The 25,141-nt window shown below is 39.6% G+C and overlaps 1 protein-coding gene and 1 non-coding gene across 3 annotated transcripts in view; one reads left to right on the forward strand and one right to left on the reverse strand.

The window, feature by feature from the left end:
• The window catches only part of GPR160 (G protein-coupled receptor 160), a 44,229-nt gene that overhangs the window by 8,484 nt on the left and 10,604 nt on the right, over positions 1 to 25,141 (forward strand). The window lies entirely within an intron of this gene.
• Positions 20,215 to 20,337, reverse strand: LOC125114451 (small nucleolar RNA SNORA40). Its single transcript, XR_007131806.1, has one exon. It is a non-coding gene; the product is annotated as a small nucleolar RNA SNORA40 (small nucleolar RNA).

Consider the following 25,141-nt stretch of genomic DNA (forward strand, 5'->3'; position numbering starts at 1 on the left):
TGGCATGCCCAGAGAGGGCTTGGAAGCTCTGTGCCCCTCCCCTATGCCTTGCCCCATGCAGCTCCTCTGTTTGGCTGTTCCTGAGTTGTGTCCTTTATTATAAATGGGTAAGTAAAATGTTTCCCAGACTTCTGTGAGCCACTAAAACAAATTAACCAACCTGAGGGAGGGGGTCACGGGAACCCTTGATTTATAGCCACTTGTTAGAAGTAGCGGCAACAACCTAGGACTTGGGCATCTGAAGTGAGAAGCAGCCTTGTGAGACTGACCCCACAGTCCACAAGCGTGGGCCTTGTGCTCACTCTGGGTAGTTGGTGTCAGAATTGTTGTGAAAAACCCACACATTTGGTGTCGGAAGATTTGTGAGTAGACATGGTATTTTTTTATCTTTCAATTTCATTTCCCTTTATTTGGGATGGATTTCTATAAGAATAATCAATGGGTCCAAGGTTTGAAATAATTTAATGCATTTTTTCTGACGACAAAAGGAATAAATGTTAAATACTGTGGAAAATCTGGTAAGCATAGGAGATGATTAAAAGTAAAGGCACACCCACATGCTCGCCAACCAGGACCAGTCACTGTGAGTGGAACTTGGATCTGCCTTCCCACGTGTGTGCCATCTACAGCCTTGCTTCTTTTGTGTGGCCCATGGACCAGCAGCATTGGAAGTTTGTTAGAAGTGCAGACTCTCAGGCCTAACCCAGACACAGTGCATTAGAATTCAGCTTTTAACAAGCTCCACAGGAGTTCCTGTCATGGCTCAGTGGTTAACGAACCTCATTAGGATCCATGAGGATGGGGTTCAATCCCTGGCGGGTTAAGAATCCAGCGTTGCTGTGGCTCTGGTGCAGACTGGCAGCTGTAGCTCCAATTCAACCGCTAGCCTGGGAACTTCCATCTGCGGGGGCGGGGTGGGGGGAGGGTGCGGCCCCAAAAGGCAAAAAAAATAAATAAACAAGTTCCACAGTCAAGCTTGAGTAGTATTGGTCTACAGCGTCTACCTTACCAATCACAAGTGGCCTGGCATTCCCTCCCTCTGATCCTAGTATGTACATACATTTTCCCTGTTTATCCAGTTTTGGAATAGTACCATATGTATCCAGCCTCCCATCCCCCGTTTGTAAGACTATTTGAGGGTAAGAGCTCGTTCCCCTCAGTAACACTGATTCTCAGGAATCAGTGGGATCTGGGAGATAGGGGAATTCCACTACCTCTCCCAATGAGAAGCCCTGGTATTTACAGCTTTTATCTTGGTTCTAACATTTAACATTTTTTAACATGTCACTATTTCATTGAACATGTCAGCATTTTCTAGTTCTTCAATCTTTCTGTAAAGCTTGTCTTTCCTGGCTACAGATAGTAGTCTATCGTATGACTGTCCTTAATTCATTTTGTTAGGCGTTTAAATTGTTCTGATCTTTTGGGGCAGGAGAGTGTTTTGCAGGCTATTAGAAGTATGCGGAGGTGAGCCACGCAGTCAGCAATTACTTTCTTCAAGTCTGATTATTTACTCATGATGAATTCTCGGGGTGGGATTACTGGACCAGGAGGCACAAACATTCTAACCACTCTTTCAAAAGCAGCAGGAGTTTAGGAAGTACCCTGACACTATACCCTCCCAGGCACTGGGGGTGTGGTCTGTAGACAGATTCTCTGGGGGCAGGCATAACAACACCTCACTAGTCACCATGGGTCAAGGCCTGGCTTAGAGCACCTTCTAAGCTGTGACTCCCGGGGAGGATGGGGGGTGGGAGGGAAGTTACTGGAAGGGTGGCTGGCCGCCTGTGATGGGGATGTTTCTTCCACCTTGCCCGAGTCCTGAGTTGTAATAGCGGCACTGACCAGACAGCAGCTTCCTTCAGGGCGTATGTGCATGTTTCAGCTTGCCCTCCAGGACCCATCTTAAGGAGCAGGCAGGAGCAGGAGACAGTGTAGGCCTGAAATGACAGCCTCGCTTACAAGTCCTGAATCTGCTGGACCTGACTGGCACCAAATTTGTTTTTGCTCCCTAAGTCTGGGACTCTTAGGCTACCTAACACTTTTTCCTTCAAGGAGCAGACCAGGAAACTCATGTTATAAACTGTATTTGAAAGGTACACTCAGATTCGTCATAAAGAAAAAGTGAAGGAGTTCCCGTTGTGGCTCAGTGGAAATGAACGAGACTATTATCCATGAGGATGCCACTTCAATCCCTGGCCTCACTCAGTGAGTTAAGGGTCCAGCGTTGCCATGTGCTGTGATCTAGGTTGCAGACGCAGCTCAGATCCCACATGGCTGTGGGGTAGGTCAGCACCTGTAGCTCCTCTTTGACCCCTAGCCTGGGATCTTCCATATGCTGAGAGTGTGGCCCTAAAAAAGCAAAAAAAAAAAAGGAAAGGAAATGTGAAATATCAGCATTTTATTTGCAATTGAGTCAAAATTTGAACTTAGATGCCTGGAATCTATTTTTGACTCTCCATAAATATGTTTAGAATAAATGAGTGAATGAATATGGAAAGAATGAATGATTTTGTTTCATAATATACGTATATTAAATATATACATATCACATGACATAATTAAAACATCTGAAATTGTATTTGAACATGTCAGCATTTTCTAATTCTTTTAATCTTTCTGAAAAGCTTGTCTTTCATGGCTGCAGATTAGTGGTCCATCTTATGACTGTCTTAATTCATTTCGTTAGGCATTTAAATTGTTCTGACCCTTTTGGGGCAGGAGAGTGTTTTGCAGGCTATTAGAAGTATGTGGCGGTGAGCTGTGAATATTAAATCATTAGCCACTCTTTGTATTAACTATTTGACATATTATGATTTCCAAATAGGCATATACTATACCTTTTGGAAATAAATGTGATTGATTCAGAGTTTGTCTACAGACTCCTTTATGAACGGAACACAGTATACAATAGGAAAACAAAAGTACTTCTTTTGTCAACATAATGTTTTGAGATTCATGTATGTTGTGTGTTTTAGTAGTTTGTTCTTTATTAATAGCTAATATTCTACTCTTTGAATATACCACCATTTGTCTATCCATTCTCCTTGGAAAACGATTTAGGTTGTTTTCAGTTTGGGGCTTTCATGAAGAAAATTGCTCTGAACATCCTTTTACAAGTCCTTTTTTAAAAAACATAGTTTTACTGAAGTGCAGTTTACATGCCATGAAATCCATCCACTGTAAGTGTACATTTCTGTGATTTTTTTTTTGTCTTTTTGCCTTTTCTAGGGCCATTCCCATGGCATATGGAGATTCCCAGGCTAGGGGTCCAATCGGAGCTGTAGCCACTGGCCTACGCCACAGCCACAGCAACAAGGGATCCGAGTCTCGTCTGCAACCTATACCCCAGCTCACGGCAACTCCGGAACCTTAACCCACTGAGCAAGGCCAGGGATCGAACCCGAAACCTCATGGTTCCTCGTCGGATTCATTAACTGCTGCGCCACGATGGGAACTCCTACAATTCTGCGATTTTCATAGACTTGTGCAGCCATCACCACAACCTAATTTTAGAGCATTTCTATCACCCCAAAATTCCCTTGTGCCAGCTTAGTCAGTCCCCACTCCTAAGCTCAGGCAGCCATGGATATACTTTCTTTCTTTTTTTTTTCTTTTTTTTTTTGTCTTTTTAGGGCCGCACTTGTGGCATATGAAAGTTCCCAAGCTAGGAGTAGAATCAGAGCTGCAGCTGCCGACCCACACCACAGCCCCAGCAACACCAGATCTGAGTCGTGTCTGAAACCTACGCCACAGCTCACCATAATGCTGGATCCTTAACCCACCGAGCAAGGCCAGAGATCGAACCCACATCCTCACGGATACTAGTTGGGTTCGTCACTGCTGAGCCACAACGGGGACTCTGGATCTACTTTCTCTCTCTTACCTTTTCTGGGTCTTTGCTATAAAGGGGATCCTAGAATAGGTGCTTTGTGTTTGCTTCTTTCACCTAGCATAATATTTTCGAGGTTCACTTGCAGCATGTATTACTGGCTTGTTCCTTTGTGTTGTTGAATAGTACTCACTTTTACCGATATACCACATTCTGCTTATTTCTTCACTAGTTGATGGACATTTGAATTGTTTCTGGGTTTTGGCTGTTGCAAATAATGTTTCTGTGACCATGCATGTACAGGTGTGTATGGACCTGTGTTTTTATTTCTCTTGAGTAGGCTCTTAGGAGTGTAATTACCAGATCATACGCTAAGTTTATGTTTAACTTTTTAGGAGACTGATAAAATGTTTTCCAAAAGTGGCTATACAATGTTAGAGTTCCATCAACAATATATGATGGTTTTGATTCCTCCACTTTCTTGCCAACACTCAATATAGTCAGTTTTTTTGATTATAGCCATTCTAATGGATGTGTGTAAGGGTATTTTATTACAGTTTAATTTACATTTTCCTAATGACTAATGACAATATGCACCTTTCCATGTGCTTATTATAATTAGTCATTCATATATCTAATTTCTGCCCATTTTTTAATTGGGTTGTGATGGTCATCATATTGAGTTTCATTTTTTTTTTAAATAGTCTTTAGTCAAATAAAATATTTGAATAAAAATATTCAATTTTTTTTTCTTTGCTTTTTAGGGCAGCACTCGTGACATATGGAGGTTCCCAGGCTAGGGGCCGAATCAGAGCCACAGCTGCAGGCCTACACCACAGCCCCAGCAATGCCAGATCCGAGCCTTGTCTGTGACCTATACCATAGCTCACAGCAATGCTGGATCCTTAACCCCACTGATCGAGGCCAAGGATTGAACCCGCAACGTCATGCTTTCTAGTCGGATTCGTTTCTACTGCACCACGATGGGAACTCTTCAAAAAAATTTTTTTAATTCTTTTAAATTCCAGAGGCAAGGAGTTCCTGTCGTGGCTCAGTGGTTAACAAATCCATCTAGGAACCACGAAGTTGCAGGTTCCATCCCTGCCCTTGCTCAGTGAGTTAAGGATCCGGCGTTGTCGTGAGCTGTGGTGTAGGTTGCAGACAAGACTCGGATCTCGAGTTGCTGTGGCTGTGGCGTAGGCTGGCGGCTACAGCTCCAATTGGACCCCTAGCCTGGGAACCTCCATATGCTGCAGGAGTGGCCCTAGAAATGGCAAAAAGACAAAAATAAATAAATAAATAAATAAATTCCAGAGGCAAGGCCTTTATCAGATATATGACTTGTAAATATTTTGAATCTATGACTTACCTTTTTCTTTTCTTCTCTTTTCTTTTTTGGCTACTGCCTGTGGGAGTTACTGGGCCAGGGATTGTACCCGTGCCACAATAGTGACCCTAGCCACAGCTGTGACAATGCCAGATCTTTAACCTCTTTAACCAGCTGAGCCATCAGGGAACTCCACTTTTGTTTTTTTTGTTTGTTTGTTTGTTTGTTTGTTTGTTTTTGGTCTTTTTTGGGCCACACTTGTAGCCTTTGGAGGTTTCCAGGCTAGGGGTCCAAATCAGAGCTGCAGCCACTGGCCTACACCATAGCCATAGCAACAGGGTATCCTAGCCATGTCTGCAACCTACACCACAGCTCATGGCAATGCCGGATCCTTAACCCATTGTGCAAGGCCAGGGCTCGAACCTGTGTCCTCATGGATACTAGTCAGATTCATTTCCACTGAGCCATGATGGGAACCCCCCCCCCATTTTATTTTCTTAAGAGCACCTTTTAAAGAAAAAGCTTTAAATTTTAATGAGGTCTGAGGAATTAATTTCTTTTCTTTTATGATTTGCACTTTTAATTACATGTCTAAGAAATATCTCCTAACTTCGTACAAGCATTTTTTAAATAGACTTTGTCTTTTAGAGCAATTTTAGATTCACAATAAAACTGAATAGAAGGTAAAATTTCCCAAAGAGATTTCCCATGTGTCCCCTGCTTCCATGTATGCATAGCCTCCCCTGCTATCAACTCACCAGTCAGTGGTGTGTTTGTTATAACTGTTGAACCTACACTGACGCATCATAATCATCTAAATTCCATGGTTTATGTTACAGTTCACTCTTGTTGTTGCACATTCTGTGGGTTTGGACAAAGGTATAGTGACATGTATTCAGCATTATGTATCATACAGAGTGATACTAAAAATCCTTTGAGCTCTGCCTCTTCAGCACTTCCTCCCCTCTAATCCTTGGCAACTACTCATATTTTTACTATTTTCATAGTTTTGCCTTTTCCAGAATGTCATATAGTTGGAATCATATGGTATATAGCTTCTTTCACCTAGTAACATGCATTTTTAAGGTTGCTCCATGTCTTTTCATGGCTCGATAGTTTTTTGTTTTTCATTTTTTTTCAATGCCAAGTATTCACTGTCACCTTCTGAAGGACATCTTGGTGGCTTTCAACTTTTGGCAATTATGAATAAAGCTGCTATAAAGACTTGTGTGTAGGTTTTTGGTGGACATAAGTTTTAAACTCCTGTGGGTAAATACCAAGGAGGGCAGTTGTTGGATCATACTATAAGAATATGTTTAGTTTTGTAAGAAACTGCCAAACTGTCTTCCTAAGCAGTTGTACCATGTTGCATTTCCACTAGCAGTGGGAGTTCTGGTGCTCCACAGACTAACATTTGGTATTGTCATACAGGTCTTTTTGTGGGCATGCGTTTTAGTTTCTCCTGGGTAAATACCTAGGAGAGCAAGTCCTGGATCATAGGATGTGTGCATGTTTAAATGTAAAACTTTTCCAAGGGGTTGTACAGTTTTACACTCCAACATCTTTTCTAATACTTGGTGTTGGTCTTTTTAATTTTAGCCATTCCAATGGATGTGAAATTGTATGTCTGTGTGCTTTTAATTAGCTTTTTCCTGATGACTAATGATGCTGAGCTCCTTTTCACATGACTGTTGACCATTTGTTCATTTTCCTTTTGCACTGTCTTTTCAAGTGTTTTGCCCATTTTGTTTTGAGTTGTTTGTTTACTGCTGATTTGTAGGCACTATAGATAGATAGGTAGATAGATAATCTGGTAGGCTGAACACAAGTCCTTTGTTAGATATATGTATAGTGAGTATTTCCTCCCAGTGTGTATCTTGCTCTTTCACTTTCGTATAAGCAGATTTTAATTTTAATGAGTGTATCAGTATTTTGTTTTATAGTTGGTGCTTTTGTGTTTTGCTTAATTGTTCTTTATCTGCCCCCCAGTTTGTAAAGATTTTCTTCTTTATTTTCCTTCTAGAAGCTTTAGAGCCTTAGCTTTTATGTGTAGGCCTGTGATCAATCTGAGTTAACTTGTGAGTGTGAGGTGGGATTAAACTCCTCCTTTTTCCTACAGTAATCCAGTTGGTCCAGCACCATTTATTGAAAAGACTTTCCTTTCCTCCATTGAATTGCCTTGATACTTTCTTGTAAATTACGTGGACTGTTGGAACTCTCTACTCTGTTCTGTTCTTAAGCTAGTATCACACTATCTTCAGTTCTGAGGTTTATCAGTCTTAAAATCAGGTACTGTAAGCCCTTTAACTTTGTTCTTTTTCAGAAGTTTTGACTATTTTGGCCTTTTCATTTCTATACATTTTAGAATCAGCTTGTCAATTTCTACAAAAAAGCCTGCAGTTGGATTTTGATCAGGACTGTATTGAATCTATCAATCTGGGGAGGAGCATAGACATTTTAACAATATTAACTTTCTTATCCATGGACATGGTATATTTTGCCATTTATTTGGGTCTTTAGTTTCTCTCATCAGGATTTAGTAACTTGTAGCATTAATGTTTTATACATATTTTAAAAGATTTATTTTTTGTATTTTTTATGTTTTGTATTTTGTGTTTTGTTTGGGTTTTTTGTTTGTTTTTGTTTTTTTTTTTGTTTGTTTTGTTTTTTTTATTTTTAGGGCCACACCCAAGGCATATGGAAGTTCCAGGGCTAGGGGCTGAATCGGAGCTGTTAGCTGCTGGCACAGCCACAGCAATGCCAGATCCAAGATGTGTCTGTGACCTACACCACAGCTCATGGCAACGCCAGATCCTTAACCCACTGAGCAAGGCCAGGATTGAACCTGTGTCCTCATGGATGCTAGTCACATTCGTTAACCACTGAGCCACGAGGGGAACTCCTGTATTTTATGTTTTAAAATGTATTGTGAATGGCAATTTTTACATTTTCAAATTTTACCATCTGTATGTGTGTGTGTGTGGACATCTACATAGCTAAATCTATCTTTCCAGAACATTGTATTCTTAAACTCCTTCCTTTTCTTAAGAGCAGGACTAAAGTTGATGATAATCTTTTAGAACTCAGAAACAGTCTCTAGTTCAAATGTCCTCTGAGGATTAAACCTCTTTTATAAGCATGTTTATTAAGCCATCGTCCCATATGTATTTGGGCATTTCTGGTGGTGGTACAAATATTAGCTTCCAAAACTAACATTTCCTACTTTTGAACAACTCCCAATCTTGTAACCCTTTAGCTGTTGCTCTTTTGAATCCCTTTCACATATGTGATATCTTTCTTAAAATTTGGTGGCAAAACTGAATTAGTACAAGGTACTCCTTTCTCCTTAATTCTAAACATTGTACTTGTATTATTTACCTGTTCCCACCAAAATGATGAGCTGAATATACAGGTGTAGAATTTGCAGTAAAATAAGACACAATCACATTGTGAGGGAGAGATATGTGAAAATATACATCACCAGAATATTAATTTACAAGCAAACCTGGGGCATTGGGTAAAAATTAATGTTAGCAGTGTGGAAACCTAAATCGTATCAATGTAACCTAATTTTTCAAGAATTTTTAAGGATGTGGAGGAATCAGGGCACATATATCTTGACTTTCTCATGCTGTCAATTTAATTATGAATAACATAATCATCAATAACTCAGGAAAACATAGTTTAGCTTATATGATACCACAGTTGGATGGTGGAAAAGTCAGAGACATCAAGGATATGGTGCTGGGTGTGCTCTTACCAGTTAACCCTTCAGAGGTCAGCCTGGGACCCAGTTCTATTTAGTAAACTTTAATCCATGACTAGCGATGTATTATGTGTATGTTTCTGTGTGTGCCAGAAATGCCAGAAACAGATGTCAGAATGACCTGGACAGTTTGGGTACTAAGACTGGACATGTCAAATGAAAGCTAATTAATTTTGTAAGCAGAGTTCAAATGGGAGAATGATTGGCTTTGTGCCTCTTCCTGACAGAAAAAACCCCTGGCCATGGTGAATAACAAGGCAGCTGGGAGTTCCCGACATGACTCAGTGGTTAGCGAACCAGACTAGCATCCATGAGGATGTGGGTTCGGTCCCTGGCCTTGCTCAGTGGGTTAAGGATCTGGCATTACTGTGAGCTATGATGTAGGTCACAGATGAGGCTCGGACCCCAAGTTGCTGTGGCTATGGCGTAGGCTGGCAGCTTCTGCACCGACTGGATCCCTAGCCTGGGGAATTCTGTATGCCTTGGGTGTGGCCCTAAAAAGACAAAAGACAAAAAAAAAAAAAGAAAAAGAAAAGGCAGCTGAGCTATCAAGAACTCTAATACATATATATGCAGAGTACCATGTCTCATAAGTCAGTGCTCTGGTTAAAAATATTTATATGAGGCTGAGAGTAGGCAAAAGATACAGTGAAAGTTTACAATAGATAAAAATTGTGAAATAGAAGCAGGGACATATGCAGCAAGATGGAAGGAATCTGAAAAAGAAGAGTTAGAATATTTTGTATTAAATAGGATAGGCTACAATGCTGTAAAAGTAGGTTAATAATGTTGTGGCTCAGGAGTTTCCCTGGTGGCTCAGCAGGTTAAGAACCTAGTTGGTATCCATAAGGATGCGGGTTCAGTCTCTGGCCCTGCTCAGTGGCTTAAGGATCCACATTGCCATGAGCTGTGGTGTAGGTCACAGATGTGGCTCAGATTTGATGTTGTTGTGGCTCTGTGTAGGCTGGCAGCTGCAGCTCCAATTCGATCCCTAGCCTGGGAACATCCATAGGCTGTACCTGTAGCCCTAAAAAGAAAAAAAAAAAAAAGTAATGGTAACACTTCAGCACAAGTTTATTTCTCTCATGTAACTGTCCTGGGTGGTATTTCAGGCCATTGGCTGGCCCTTTACACTCAGGTAGCTCTGTTGCCTTACCCATGACTTCAGAGTTTTCAAGTTGACTATAGGAAGGGAGAGGAGCTCTGCCCAGAAGTGGTTACACATCCCATTGGCTAGAAATCAGTCATATGGCCATAACTAACTGCAGAGGAGACTGGGAAATATAGGTCAGCTCTGTGCTTCAGAAAAAGAAGAGAGCACAAATTTTGAGAACCTCTCACCATTTCTGCCATACCTCTAAGAAACAGTTAAATTGGTAATTAATTGTTCATCAAAGTAGAATTTAGAATAAAGAGACTACATACCTTCAATTTAATTTAATACTAGTTAAATCATCACTAGAGAATGGCCAGCAGGCCTATGGAGGAGAATTGGCAATATCTGACAAAAGTATGTATGCATTTACCCTTTGACCTAGCAGTCCTACTTCTAGTAATTATTCCAGAGAAAACAGCTCCACAAGTCATTTTTGTAGAAAGTGCTTAATAACTATAAACCAGAAACAAGTGATAAGGGGCTGTTGGATGTGGTGGAGCAGATAAGAGTGGAAATGGGGTTTCTCTGAATAGCTGTTTTCGTATGGTTTCAACTTTGATTTGCATTAATATTTTACATATCCAATTACATAAAATTAAATAAAAATGAAAACAAAGCAAAGCCTGTAATTGAATACACATTATTGTATTCAATTACTAATAATCCAAAACAGTATATCAAAGTGATTACATAACAATAAAAGAAAAAAAAGAATTTAAGTAAAATTTTAACACAATTCTCAAAACTCTGTACCTGTAGTAGGATAGAATCTAGGGCAAAAAGAGTTGGGGGTGGGGGGCAGTTGCATTTTTTTTTTTGTCTTTTTGCTATTTCTTTGGGCCACTCCCGCGGCATATGGTGGTTCCCAGGCTAGGGATCGAATTGGAGCTGTAGCCACCAGCCTACGCCAGAGCCACAGCAACGCGGGATCTGAGCCGTGTCTGCAACCTACACCACAGCTCACAGCAACGCCAGATCCTTAACCCACTGAGCAAGGGCAGGGACCGAACCCACAACCTCATGGTTCCTAGTCAGATTCGTTAACCACTGCGCCACGACGGGAACTCCGGCAGTTGCATTTTTATGGTTAGTTGTGGCCAATGGTATCAGCATTGTAACTTGGAAAACTATTTAATATGGATTGTAATTTGAACAAATCAATATTTTAATATAAGTGGGGAACCAGGTTATCACTATGGGAAAATGAAATAAAAATATAGAATAATATAAGAAAGAATCCTGGGATGTTAGTTTTGAATTGGAAGTTATCAGTATCAGTATTTAATATATCAGTATTTGATTTAAACAAAAAAAAATTCTAGCCCTGCCCACTAAAAGGGCCTAGACAAAGACGCCTCAATAGCAGTGTGCACACCTCATGCTCAGGTTTTGCCTTTTAAATACTGTTTTTAGAGTTCCCATTGTGGCTCAGCAGGTTAAGAACCCAATTAGTATCCATGAGGATGGGGGTTCGATCCCTGGTCTTGCTTAGTGGGTTAAGGATCTGGCGTTGCAGTGAGCTGTGGCTTGGGCCTGCAGCTGCAGTTCCAATTTGACCCCTAGCCTGAAGACCTCTGTGTGCCAGAGGTGTGGCCCTAATAAATAAATACTGTTTTTTACTAAGAGGAACTAGGGCTTCTTGAAAAAAATGACTCTGGGTCAGAAGAAGTACAGGATGCCCGAAAACAACAAATGTTTAAAGACTGGACATGACAAGAGTAGAGAGAGTTCCAGGTGGAGGGAACGCTTGACAAGATGTATGTGGGAAAGCCCAGCCATTCAAAAGAATAGTGATGGAAGTGAATTATAACATGGTGAATAAAAAACAAAGCCATGAATCTATTATATATTTCCAGGGGGGGAAATGCCAGATTGTAAAAGCAGAATGAATCATAGAAGTAGAAAATCACTGTTTTGCCGTTCCCATTATAGGGATTGATTTGGGCTAGAACCATTAGGTGGTACCTTGTTGGGGAACAGCATTGTCCAAGAGTCTCAAGGTATCACTAGAGATTACTTATTGATTACAGTGGGGAAATATGGCAGACAGCTTCTTCATCAGACGTGCTCTAACTTCATATGATGAGTAATGAGATAAACTGATGCACTGGGACATATAATCTCATGTTCTTGCAAAACATGTTCATCTGATACAGAGGGAACAGACAAATACAGACTGTGAAATATTCCATAAGACAGATGACCCAGAGTCTTCAAAAATGTCAGTGGCATAAAGGATCAAAAAAGAAAAAAATGACAGGGAAGCTTCTAAATTAAAAAAGACTGAAATGATGTAAAAAGTAAATACAGCGGTGTTACCCATGATTGGATCTTGAGCTTTTTAAAGAAATCTATGAAGAAGACTATTAGGGCAATTGGGAAAATTTTAATATAAACTGTGTTGGAGAGTATTATTAGGTTACTTGATGGATAAAATAGTGGTTTTATAGTATTTAGGTAAATGGCTATCTCATCATAAAATTAAAAAATCATGGTAGGAAAAGTGGGAAAATATAGGGAGACCTAGAATAAGCACTGTTAAAATTTGGCATGTGTTCATCCAGCCTATATATATTTAAACAAAATTGAATTACCATACGTAGTTTTTAATGTTGCTTCTTTTTGTTCCATATTATTGACAGTTCTCTATTTCATTAAATAGGCCTCAAAGACATTGCTTTAAATGTGTATATAACATCACTGAATGTTTTTTTAATTTACAATATATTTTTATTTTGAGATTTATTACCATATTTCATCCAGTCCAACATGTCATCAGTTGTAAGACATTATTATTTACGTATCACTGAAAAGAAAAATATCCTGTCAAATCATGATGAAGTGTCTTTTTTAACTTAGAATTGTCATATTGAAAGAGCTTCTTTAGACATATTTGGTCAAAATATATGTATATATATGTTTTGGTCATACCTTTTTTGTATATGCCTAATTAGGAAGACAGAAGCAAAATAAAGTGATTAAGCTCTTCCTAGAGCTTCTTCACATTGAGTGTCCAGCTTTTCTGAATTACGTTCAGTTTTTGTCTTCAGTGCCTGTGTTTTTTCCCCCAATATCATCCCCTGTGTCGTGAAAAGTGTTCCATTATTATGTCTGAGATTTTCTTCCAAGCTGCAAATTCTGGTACTTCCTGATCTTACCAGAAGGTGTCAACAGAGATTGTTTTCAAGCAGTGACCAGACTCCTCTGATGGTCTTTCAGTGGCATCCTGACTTAAGAGATACAAAAAATGATGGGGAACATTGTACCCTAAAGTAGGTTAATGAAATACAGTCTTTTCTTTTAAAATAAAATTTCTGTATTTTCATTTTTAAATATAATTGTAATATTTACCCAAGTAACAAAAATGCTAGTTGGGTCGCAAGGCTTATTCTGGGGGAGAAAAAAGTGCCATTGTCTGCCTGCTCCCCACAGGTAACCTCAGCTCCTTTGGCTGGTGGTATTTACACCTGTACCTCTGATAACAGGCTCATACTGCAGTTTTCACGTTAAGCCTCACTTGTTGACTTCCTAAAGGGAAGATGATTATGTAAGCCTCTTGTACCTTGCTGACAAACCCCAGTATACCATCACTGTACCCAGGAACACTTTCCAGGCCCCATACTGTCAACATAACCATGTTACAGTGGGGGTTAGATCAGTACATGTTTATCATAATGGTAAAGTGACTGCAAAATCTACCCATAGCTAACCAATGTCATATATTACATTTCCTTTCCTGAACAACTTTTTTGAGTAGGATTTTTTTCTTGTTTCTTTATGCCACAGATTCAGCCACAAACGCTTCCTTATTCTGTAAATCTCTTTTAATACACTCAAAGATATTTGGAATTTTCATATTGGAGAAGTTTCTTGGATAGCCACATGCACTAATTTGGGGTATGTGCCCTCCACCTGGTGTAGCTTATCTTCCTCCCACCTGGGGAGCTTTCTTCCACTCTTCACTGCATCCTGTTTCCCACATCTGTCTCTTTCTCCTTTTCCTTTCCTTTCCTTTTTTCCTTTCCTTCCTTTTTTATTTGGTTGTGCCCGTGGCATGTGGAAGTTCCCAGGCCAGGGATCGAACCCGTGCCACATCAGTGACAATGCCAGAGCCTTAACTCGCTATGCCACAGGGGAACTCCTTGTTCCCTTTCTTAGTTTATTCCCTCAGTATGATGAGGTATGCCTTCCATTTGCTTCCTAAGAACTTCATGCGATGTAGGCAGTTTTGAGACTTCACATCTCTAAAAATGGCTTTGCATTATATCTACACTTAATTGCCTTTATTTAAACTAATTGGCTTAGCTTAGTAGAGAATTCTATATTGGAAATTAATTTTTTTTCATTAAAGATTTTAAAAAAGCTTTTTAAAGTAAACCAGATACATAGTTTGTATAGTTGAGAGCTGTACCAATTTGTAGATAACTTTAGTTTTTTTCCTTATTCAATGTATCTAATTTTTTGAATACTTAATACATTCACAAGGTTAGCAGAATTTTAATAGTAGGAAAAGGTATGAGGTCTCCATCCATCCCTTCCATGATCCCAACCCTGTAACTGTTGTTTCTAACTTCTTAAGTGTCCTTCCAGGGTGTCTTTTTTTTTTTTTTTTTTTCTTTTTAAGGCCACACTAGCAGCATATGGAATTTCCCAGGCTAGAGGTTAAGTGGGATCCTTAACCTGCTGAGCCCAGCCAGGGATCGAACCTGTATCCTCATGGATGTTAGTCGAGTTCATAACCCTCCGAGCCATGACAAGAACTCACAGGGTTTCTTTATGCATATATGGAACTATGTGGGTTTTTTTCACCCCTTTTACACAGACGGTGGTTTATTCTCTGCACTGTTCTGTATCTTACTTTTTTCCTTAACAGTGTGTCTCAGAGATGTGTCCCTGTCAGTACATGGAGAGTTTCCTCATTTTTAAAAGATAATTGCTTAGTATTACATTGAATATATGTATTATAATTTATTTAATGGTTTCCTTATTGATGGATATTTAGGCTATTTCTATTCTTTGGTTATTATAAACAGTATTTCTATGAAAAATCTCATAAACAATTTTTCATGTATGCAATCCTTAGGAGATTGTTGGCTCAAAGGACATATAAGTATGTTTGTAATTTTGATGGATACTGTCAAATTGCTTTTCAGAGGAGTTATTCCATTTATACTAAGAGATAGTATTTTGTAATGTTTTTTCTTAGTTTTCTTTTGATTTTGCCTATTTTTTTTTTGGTTTTTGGGTTTTTTTGGTTTTTTTTTACAAGAAAGTGTTGCTATTTGGTTGAACTTAACAATCCCTTAGAATAAAAGGTATCTCTGGCCTCCAGTGTTGCTAAGGAGCTAACCCCATTCTCATCTATCTCTTTTTACTAAAAAATAAAATACAGAAAGCCATGCACAAAAATATCTAGTTTAATGAAAGATCATAAGGTAAACACCATGGTACCTACCACTCAGATAAAGAGCTGGACTTCTGCTTCTCAAACCCCTTTTTCCAAATAACAACTCAGAGTAATCCTTTTCTCGCAATTCTGAAAATAATTTTATCACCTAAGTGTGTATCCCTGGAGACTTTAGTCTTACCCTTTCTTAAAAAAAATATTTGATTGGAGTTCCCGTTGTGGCTTCGTGGAAGCGAATCTGACTAGCATCCACGAGGATGTAGGTTTCATCCCTGGCCTCGCTCAGTGGGTTAAGGATATGGCAGTACCGTGAGCTGCGGTGTAGGTCGCAGATATGGCTTGGATCCTGTGTTGCTGTGGTGTAGGCCAGCAGCTGTGGCTCCAGTTCAACCCCAGCCTGGGAACCTCCATATGCCAAGAATGTGGCCCTAAAAAAAAAAGTATTTGAGGAGTTCCCATTTTGGCTCAGCAAGTTAAGAACCTGACATAGTGTCCATGATGATGCAGGTTCAATCCCTGGCCTCCCTCTGTGGGTTAAGTATTCAGCCTGGCTATGGCTGTGGCATAGGCCTCAGGTGTAACTCCAATTCAACCCCTAGCCCAGAAACTTCCCTATACCTCAGGTACTGGCATTTAAAAAAACAAACAAACAAACAAAAACCCTCTGCATTCCTTCAGTTGAAAACCTGGACCACCTGACTTCCAAGTTTTCCTCTGTCACCTTTGCTGATTACACACTCACAGTGCAGCTCAGTGTGTTCCTCTGTCCTCTGAACTTACTTCCTTGTTTAAGAACAGTGTTATTGAGGTGTAATTGACATACAACAAACCGGACACACTTAATGTGTACAGTTTGATACCCTTTGCCATATGTCTACACCCATGAAAACACCACCACCTTCGGGAGAGTAAACACATTTATCACCCCCACAGTTCCCTGTGCCCCTTTGTAATTTCTCCCTCCTCCCCCTCGCTGGCTCCTCAGCAATTAATTATCTGCTTCCTGTCATTCTAGGTGAATTTGTGTTCTCTAGGATTTTAAATGAATGGGATATAATGCAGCATGCCTTCTTTTAGCCTGGCCTCGCTCACTCGGCATAATTATTTTGAGTCCATCTGTACTGTTGAATGTATTGATTGTTCCTCCTTTTTATTGCTGAGTAGTGTTCCATTGCATGGATGTACCACTCCTCTGTTTATCCAATCACTTAGTGATAGAAATCCAGATTGTCTCCAGTATTCTGCATTTCTTTCCAGTTGGCAGCTGGACCCAGACAGAGATTTTACCACTTAGGTTCAGCCTGTAGGAGGCACAGAATGTCTAGTTTCTCTCCTCTTGAGATGATGATAGCAAGAGGTGCTTCAGGCTTACATCTGTTCATTTGTAGGTGAAATTCCAGGTCCACAACTTAGTTTCCATTTATAAGTCTGAACACTCTTTAAAGAGATGCTTCCCCTCATCTGCTACTTGGCTCCCAGTGGTACATCTCATACAAGGCACGATAAATGCTTTATTTCTTTCCTTAATTTACCTGATTTCAAAATATCCATTCCATATCTTAGTTCTTTGACTGAAACTTGTATTCTCTTGGGAAATTAGTTACCTCTTCTCTTTATCACTGTTTTGAAATTTCTGAGGTGTCTCAGTGTGAGCCTGTTTTCTTCCATCAAGGTGGAAGATTTTCAATCTTGAAAAGACCTTCAGTTCTAGAAAGTGTTACAACCTTTTCTGCCTTGATTCCTTCCCCTCCAGTTTATTTTCTTTCTGTGACTCCTGTTCACACTTTGCACCTGCTGGATTCGTCCCCTATTTTCTTATCCTTTTATCTTGTTCTACATTTTCTGGGAAATGTCCTGGAAGCTTGATTTTCTAACCCTTCAGTTCAGTTTATTATTTCTGCTATCAGACTTTAATTTTCCGAGGGTGATTTCTTGCTTTTTGTGATTGTTGTTTTAAATAGCCTCCTCTTCTTGTTTTGTGGATGCAGTATTTTCTCCCTGAAAACAGTGAGTTTCTAAATAATGTTTTCTTCTAGCATGTGTCTTTTTCCTCCAGGTTATCTTTTTTCCTTCTTGTAGGTTTGACTTTTCACAGTAGAGATTTTCTTGAATATCTGGGCATCTGTGGATATCCAGTCATAATTAGAGTAGGGGCAAAATCTAAGATGCTTCCTTAGAAGCATCTAGGGAAGACTTCATGTCACTGTCTTTAGATCTGTCTTTCTTGGCTGATCTCTAGCGAAGGATTTCTGGACCTATGTTTTGTGGTAATGATGTTCCTGAAATCCACATGGGGAAAGGAAGGCTGGAGGACGGACTCACTTTTGTGTGTGAGTGTGTCTTTTTAGGGCTGCACCCGCATCACATGGAGGTTCCAAAGCTAGGGGTCGAATTGGAGCTACAGTTGTTGATCTACACCAGAGCCATAGCAATGTGGGATCCGAGCTGTGTCTTTGACCTATACCACAGCTCACGGCAACGCCGGATCCTTAACCCACTGAGTAAGGCCAGGGAGCAAAACTGCATCCTCATGGATGCTAGTGAGATTCATTTCTGCTGAGCCACAATGGGAACTCCTCCCTTTTTAATATGTGTAGATTTACCTCAGTCTCCATTGTCAGCATGGTGCCCTTTCATCCTCAACTCTTGCCATAGTCGGGGCTCTCTGTTTGACCCTTGGCAGAGGAGAAAACCTCTATTGTTCCATAGCTGGGGAGAGAAGATCACTTGTTGTATTGAGTCAGGGAAGGCATCTGGCATCTGTTTATTTCATGTGCAACTAATCCTCCTGTTTTTAGCCTCTTCTTTGTTTTGTATCCCTTTTCAAAGTTTCCTGAGCCTTTTGAGGCCCCTCAGGTATAACTTTGGATGCCACTGTGCTTTCTCCATTGCTGGCATTCTTCAGTCTTATTATCAGTATATATATATGAGTCACCTGAAGTTTTTTTTTTTTAAAACCACATATTGATTCAGTAGGGCCAAGCTGGAGCCTGGGATTCAGAATTTGTAACAGACTCCTAGGTGAAGCAACTTCATTGAAAGTTGTATCATAACCTATGTAGCCAGTTTCCTAATGTTGGATATTTAAACTAATTCCAGGTTTTTACTTTGAAATTCAAGATTGTGAGATGAACATCCTTAAATTAATAAAATACATTTCTATTTTCAATTTGAGTTTTGAAAAAATGTATACACTTGCTGAACCACCACCCCAATGCAGATATAGATTTTTCACCTCTACTAAAGGTGCCCTGGTGCCTCTGCCCCAACCTGGCCCTAGATTTCCTCTAGGGTCTATCTGGCCCTATTGATTCGTCCTGCTTTTCTGGAATTCCATAGAGTTGGAATTCATACAGTCTGTCCTTTTTTGTGTCAGGATGTTTTCCATTCAGCATGTTTCTGCGATTTATCCCTCTGTAGCATGTGTCCTTTTATTCCTTTTTGTTGCTGAGAAGTATCCCACCAAATGGTCATACTGCAGTTTGTTTATCTGTTCTCTTACTTGTGGATATCTGGAGTTTGGAGCCATGGTGAATCAAGCTGCCACACACATTTGCGTACAAGTCTTTTTGTGAACATATGTTTTCATCTCTCTTGCGTAAACACCTAGGAGTAGGATCACTGGTTAAAATGGTAGTTGAATGTTTACAATTGTAAGAAATCTCAGGGTGTTTAAGCAGTGTCTGAGAGGTTGGGCTCTTCTCCGTCCTTGTTAACACACAGCTTGTCAGTCTTTTAAATTTTAGCTATTCCAGTGGGTGCGCAGCAGTATCTCATTGTGGTTTTCACTTCCCGTGTCTGTTCAAATCTTTTGCCCATTTCTCTAATGGACGAGTTGTTGTATTGAGTTGCAAGAGTCCATTCGTATTCTGGGTCCAAGTCATTGGTCAGATATTTATTGTGAATATTTTCTCCCAGCTTGTAGCTTGCCTTTTTGTTTTTTTAACTATGCTTTCAGAGGAGCATTTTTTAAAATACTTAATTGGTAAGTATTGTTTTAATATTTAATTGATAAGTCCAGCTTATCAATTTTTGTATGCATACCAACACACATGCCCATCCTAAGAAAGCTTTAATTTTTTTGTGTTTTCTTTAAGTGTAAAGATTTTTTTATTATGTACAACATAGGCGGAATTATTTAAGTCAACAAATTTGTAAGGAATTTCACTTGCTGATTCTTTCCACTGTCAGCCACCCTAGTTCCTCCAATGTTTAAGTGAAAATCTTCAAGATGGCCCTTTCAAAAAGGTTTGCTCAATCCATCCTTGTCATGTCAGCCTATAGTTCTTTTAGTTGGGCTTCTTTGATCTCAATGGAATATGGACACACTTCAAAAATTCCCCACCTGTATTCTTTGTGATTCGGTTTCCTGAAGCATTTTAAACTTTAGGATCATGTTTAGGGTCAGAAGAGATGGATCTGCCTGGTTCTCAACTTAGGCATTAAGTTCAAATCATATTCACTAAGCTGTCACACTCCAGAACAGTACAGATCATTGGAATATGTGAGTACCTTTTTAAAGTCCAGACACTGTGTTCTCAAGATAAAAGCCTAAAAAAAACCCCAGAAATCATCCTTGTTTCATGTCGATGTTAAAATTAGAGTACTAAATAAGTATAGCTGCTGATTTCCCTCATATCCTATGCTTTTAAATTCTCAATTCTGTAGTCCTGGAAGCAACCTTTATATGTCTCAGTACCCCATCACTTGAAGCTGTTTTAGATATCATGTTCCTTCTTATCCGTATCAAAACTCAGACTTAACAGTGAGTTCTGGGTTGCAAAAGAGGGTTTGGTTTTGCACCTGTCTATAAGTCTTTGCACAAAAATTAAAAACAAACCCAAGTGCTATTTCTGCAGTGTTTTAAATTTTCAGAATACTGTGCTTGCATGTGCTTTGTCAAGTTGATCCCTAATGTTTCATATTTCTAATGCTATTACAAATGCCATTTCATTTTCCAATTGCTTAACCTGGTATATAGTACAATATTTAAAAAATTAACCTGCAACCTTGCTAAATTCACTTGTTACTTTTAGTAGTTTTTATTGTAGATTTTCTAAGTATGTGATCATATCACCCATGATTAAAGACAGCTTTGCTTTTTTTCCCCTAGTCTACATGCCTTTTATTCCTTTTTCTTTTTTCTTTTGTTTCTGTTTTTTAGGGCCACACCTGCAGCATATGGAGGTTCCCAGGCTAGGGGTCCAATCAGAGCTACAGCTTCCAGCCTACACCAGATCTGAGCCGCCTCTTCCACTTACACCACAGCTCACAACAATACCAGATCCTTAACACATGGAGCGAGGCCAGGGATCAAACCCACAACCTCATGGTTCCTAGTCAGATTTGCTTCCGCTGTGCCACAGCCACGACAGGAACTGCTGCCTTTTATTTCTTGTTGATGCCTTGTTGCACTGGCTAGGACATCTAATAAAATGAGGAAGGTTGGGGGATGGACATCCTTGCTTTGAGGTTAAATTTAGATTTTTTTACAGATGCTTTTTATGTAGTTGGGAAGTTCCCTTCTGTTTTGTGAGCTTTTTTTTTTCCTTCTTCTTCTTTCTTTTTTAAGGATGCATGTGCAGCATATGGACATACCCGGGCCAGGGGTCAAATCAGAGTTGCAGCTGCAGGCCTACACCACAGCCACAGCAATGCCAGATCCGAGCTGCATCTGTGACTCCCACCACAACTCATGGCAACGCTGGATCTTTAACCCAGAGTGAGGCCAGGGATTGAACCCACATCCTCATAGATACTTGTCAGGTTCTTAACCCACTAAGCTACAGTGGGAACTCCTAAGAGTTTTTATCAGGTTGGATTTTGTTAAATGCTTTTTATCTAATTAGATGATTGTAGTTTTTATTTTATTAACATGAATTATATTGATTTTTCTAATGTTAAACCAAGCTTGCATAAGCTGTGATGTATTAGGTTATATTATTTATGAATTAATGAATTTAACTTCATAGTATATATTAAGGATTTTTGCTGTGTTCTTGAGGGATAATGCTTTATAACTTAACTTTCTTGAAATGTCTTTGGTTTTGTTATAAGGATAATTCTGGTCTTGGAAAGTGAGTTGGAAGGTGTTTCTTCTCTTCTTTATTTAAGTTTGGAATTTCTTCCTTAAAAGTTTGGTAGAATTCATCGGTGAAGACATCTGAGTCAAGAATTTTCTTTCTTCCTTTTTTTTTCCTCTTTTGGCCACCCCATGGTATATGGCGTTCTCCAGCCAGGGATCAAATCCAATCCGGAGTTGCAACCTACAATGCTGGATCCTTAACTCACTGTGAGAACCAGAGATCAAAACTACATCCCCGCTGCTGCAGAGACACTTTCAGTCTTTTGTGCCACAGGGGGACCTCCTAGAATTGTCTTTGTGGGAATCTTTTAAAATACAAAGTCAGTTTCTTTAATAGGAATTTTTAGGCATCTTTTTGAATGACTTCGGTTATTTGTGTCTTTCTGGAAATTTGTCTATTTCATCACAGTTCTCTTTTATTGGAATAAAATTATTCTTAATAGTCTATTATCTTTTTAATGTTTGTAGGATCTATAGTGAGATCCTCTCTTTCCTAATTTTGGTAAGTTCTTTCTCAGTTTGGATGGAGGTTTATAATTTTATTGGTTGTTGGGTTTTTTTTTTCCTCCGAAGAACCAGTTTTTTTTCTCCTGTTTTTCTGTTTGTCTTTAAAATTTCATTGTTCTCTCCTCTTTACTATATCCTTCCTTTAGCTTACTATGGGTTTAATTTACTCTTCTTAAGGTGGAAACCTAGGTCACTGACTCAAGACCTTCTTTTCCAATATAAGCAAGTATATCAGAACAATACAGTGCAAAAGCAGCTAATTTAGTGGAAATTAAAACTGAATTTCGATTTTGCTGATTCTCTTATATTTGCATTGCTTCTTTTCAAAGTTCTTTTTTGTACTATAGCTTTTATAAATTCTGATAATATAAATAACACTTGCTAATTGTTAAAGGAATGTTAAGGGTACACAGGATTGTAAGGAATTTTGTGTGTCAGGATAAGCCGTAACAATAATTACCAAGTCCTTGCAGTTTGATAAAACAAGCTTTATTTCTTGCTTACACTGTACATTCTTTCTGAATCACTAGGGGTTTTGAGTTCACACAGTCACTCAAGGATCCAGGTTGACCAGGTCCCACTATCTATAGCTGTATTGTCTGGAACACATGGCCTGTTCTTCTCCTATGGTAGGGGAAGAGAAGACTGAAGGGGGTCTCATCTGGAATTACATGCTTTGGCTTCATAGCCCATTGGTGAGAAATAGCCACATTATAAGGGTCAAGGAACTAAAATCTTCCAGTGAGCTTAGAAGCAGAGCAAGGAGCAGGCATGGGTGAGCACCCAGGAAAAAAATTAAAATTCTATACCTCAGGAGAAAACTAAAAATCACTTTGTGGTAATCCCTACTTAGCTGTGTTCCTGTCTGGCTCCACTGACTTTCCTTATACCCAGCCTTATGTTTGGGTTGCTGGAAATTGTTCCTGCAGTCTGAATAATCATTGATTCATGTTTCATTGTATTCTATCTTTGCAACTGTTACCTGATTTTATCAGATTATAAGGGAGACCTGGGAAAGGGCAAATCAAAAATCCCTTGCTATTTGTCTTAGCAACATGGAAATTTCAAACATTTTTTAAAACCTTGTTTTAGAATATCTCTGAAAGATACACTGGTTTTATGTAGGAGGGAAACTAGGCTAGGATAGTGATGAGTAGAGGTAAGAGATGTTGAAAAAATGGATAGGATGGATCATTTTCACGGTTTACACTTTTGTTTAACTTGAATTCTATACCATGAAAATATATTACCAATTTTAAAAATAAGTTAAGGAGTTCCTGTCGTGGTGCAGCGGAAAGAATCTGACTAGGAACCATGAGATTGCAAGTTCGATCCCTGGCCTTGCTCAGTGGGTTAAGGATCCCACTGTTGCCATGAGCAGTGGTGTAGGTTACAGACACAGCTCGGATCCTGCATTTCTGTGGCTCTGGCGTAGGCTGGTGGCTACAGCTCCAATTCGACCCCTAGCCTGGGAACCTCCATATGCCACGGGTACAGCCCTCAAAAAGACAAAAGGCCAAAAAAAAAGTTAAAAAGAAAGCTTTCTTTTCTATATTTAAATTTTCTATACTGAATCTAATTATACTATGTATGTAAATAAATTAAAACAAACATCTGCTTCTTTAAAAAATTGTCAGAGTTGAATGACATTATTTCTTCCACTGAATTCTGTCTGATTGAAGAGAATGAGCTTTGAAACCAGAACTGAGGTTGAACTTCAGCTTCAACACTTAGCAGTCATGCATCTCAGGGAAATGTGCTTGTTAACCCCTGAGCATTTCCACATGGGGAAAAATAATATCTACCTTTCATGACTGTTGTAAGGATTAGATTAAAAGTATGTAAAACCCCTAGACAAGGCTCAATACATTATTTCTCCCACAGGCTTTCTCCACTCACAAGGCTCAACAAATCCAGCTACAGTGCTAATCCCATCTTCAGTATAATAGACAAATGTTGACTGCTCACCTTCCCTTCCTATTGTTAAGTGCAGATGGTTTTGTTAAACTTTTCTGACACTGCAAAAAACAACTATTTGATTGTAATGATGTTATGAAGCCATTTACCTTTTCTTCTTTTTTACTCTTAAATTCCCATGAATGTTCAGACTTTCCAAAAGCTGTGTGTGATATCACAACTGATTTTATAGATGAGAATTCAGCTATCTTCTGATGAGCCAGACAGTAATCTGTGAAATGTGAAACAGGTGCCATTCTGCTCAATTTTTTTTGTTTGGGAAAATGGTAATTTTTCCCTTTAAAAAATGTTACATGGAGATTAAGATGATAGAATAGAAGGACTGGAGCTCAATTTCTCTCCTAAAAACAACAAAATTTATACTTAAGACTGAGCACTCTTCACCCAAATGGACTGGAAACCTTAAAAAAGATATCCTACTCCAGAAGACAAAGAGAGGGCCACATCAAGAGTTAGGAGGGGCGATTTCGTGATATAAACAACCCCATACCCCCTGAGTGGGAGGCTTCACAGACTGGAAACTAACTGGTTCACAGAGACTCACCTACAGGAGTGAGAGTTCTGAGCCCCACATCAAACTCTCACGTGTGGGGATCTGGCAAGGGGAGAAAGAGCCCCTGCAGCATCTGGCATTGAAGGCCAGTGGGGCTTGTGCACAGGAGCTCCATGGGACTAGGGGAAACAGAGACCCCATTCTTAAAAGGCGCACACAGACTTTCACGAGCACTGGGTCACAGGGCAGAGCAAAGTCTCCATGGAAATCTGGGTCAAATCTGACTGCAGTTCTTGAAAGACATCCTGGGAAAACAGGGGTGGATGTGGCTTGTTGTGAGGGAAGGACATTGAAAGCAAAGCTCTCGGGAATACTCAGCAGCCTTGCCTTTCTCTGGAGGTGGCCATTTTGGGAAAATCTGGCCCCACCCGTCAGCCAGCTGCTGAGAAGCCCCAGGGCAAACAACAACCCAGGTGGGATCACAGCCACACCTCTCAGTAAACAGGCTACCTAAAGACCCCTCAGGCACACAGCTGCCTCTAATCCCATCCAGACTAAGACCCACCCACCAGAGGGATTAGAATCAGCTCC

The sequence above is a fragment of the Phacochoerus africanus genome, chromosome 1 (assembly GCF_016906955.1).
Source record: "Phacochoerus africanus isolate WHEZ1 chromosome 1, ROS_Pafr_v1, whole genome shotgun sequence".
Classification (NCBI taxonomy): Eukaryota; Metazoa; Chordata; class Mammalia; order Artiodactyla; family Suidae; genus Phacochoerus; species Phacochoerus africanus.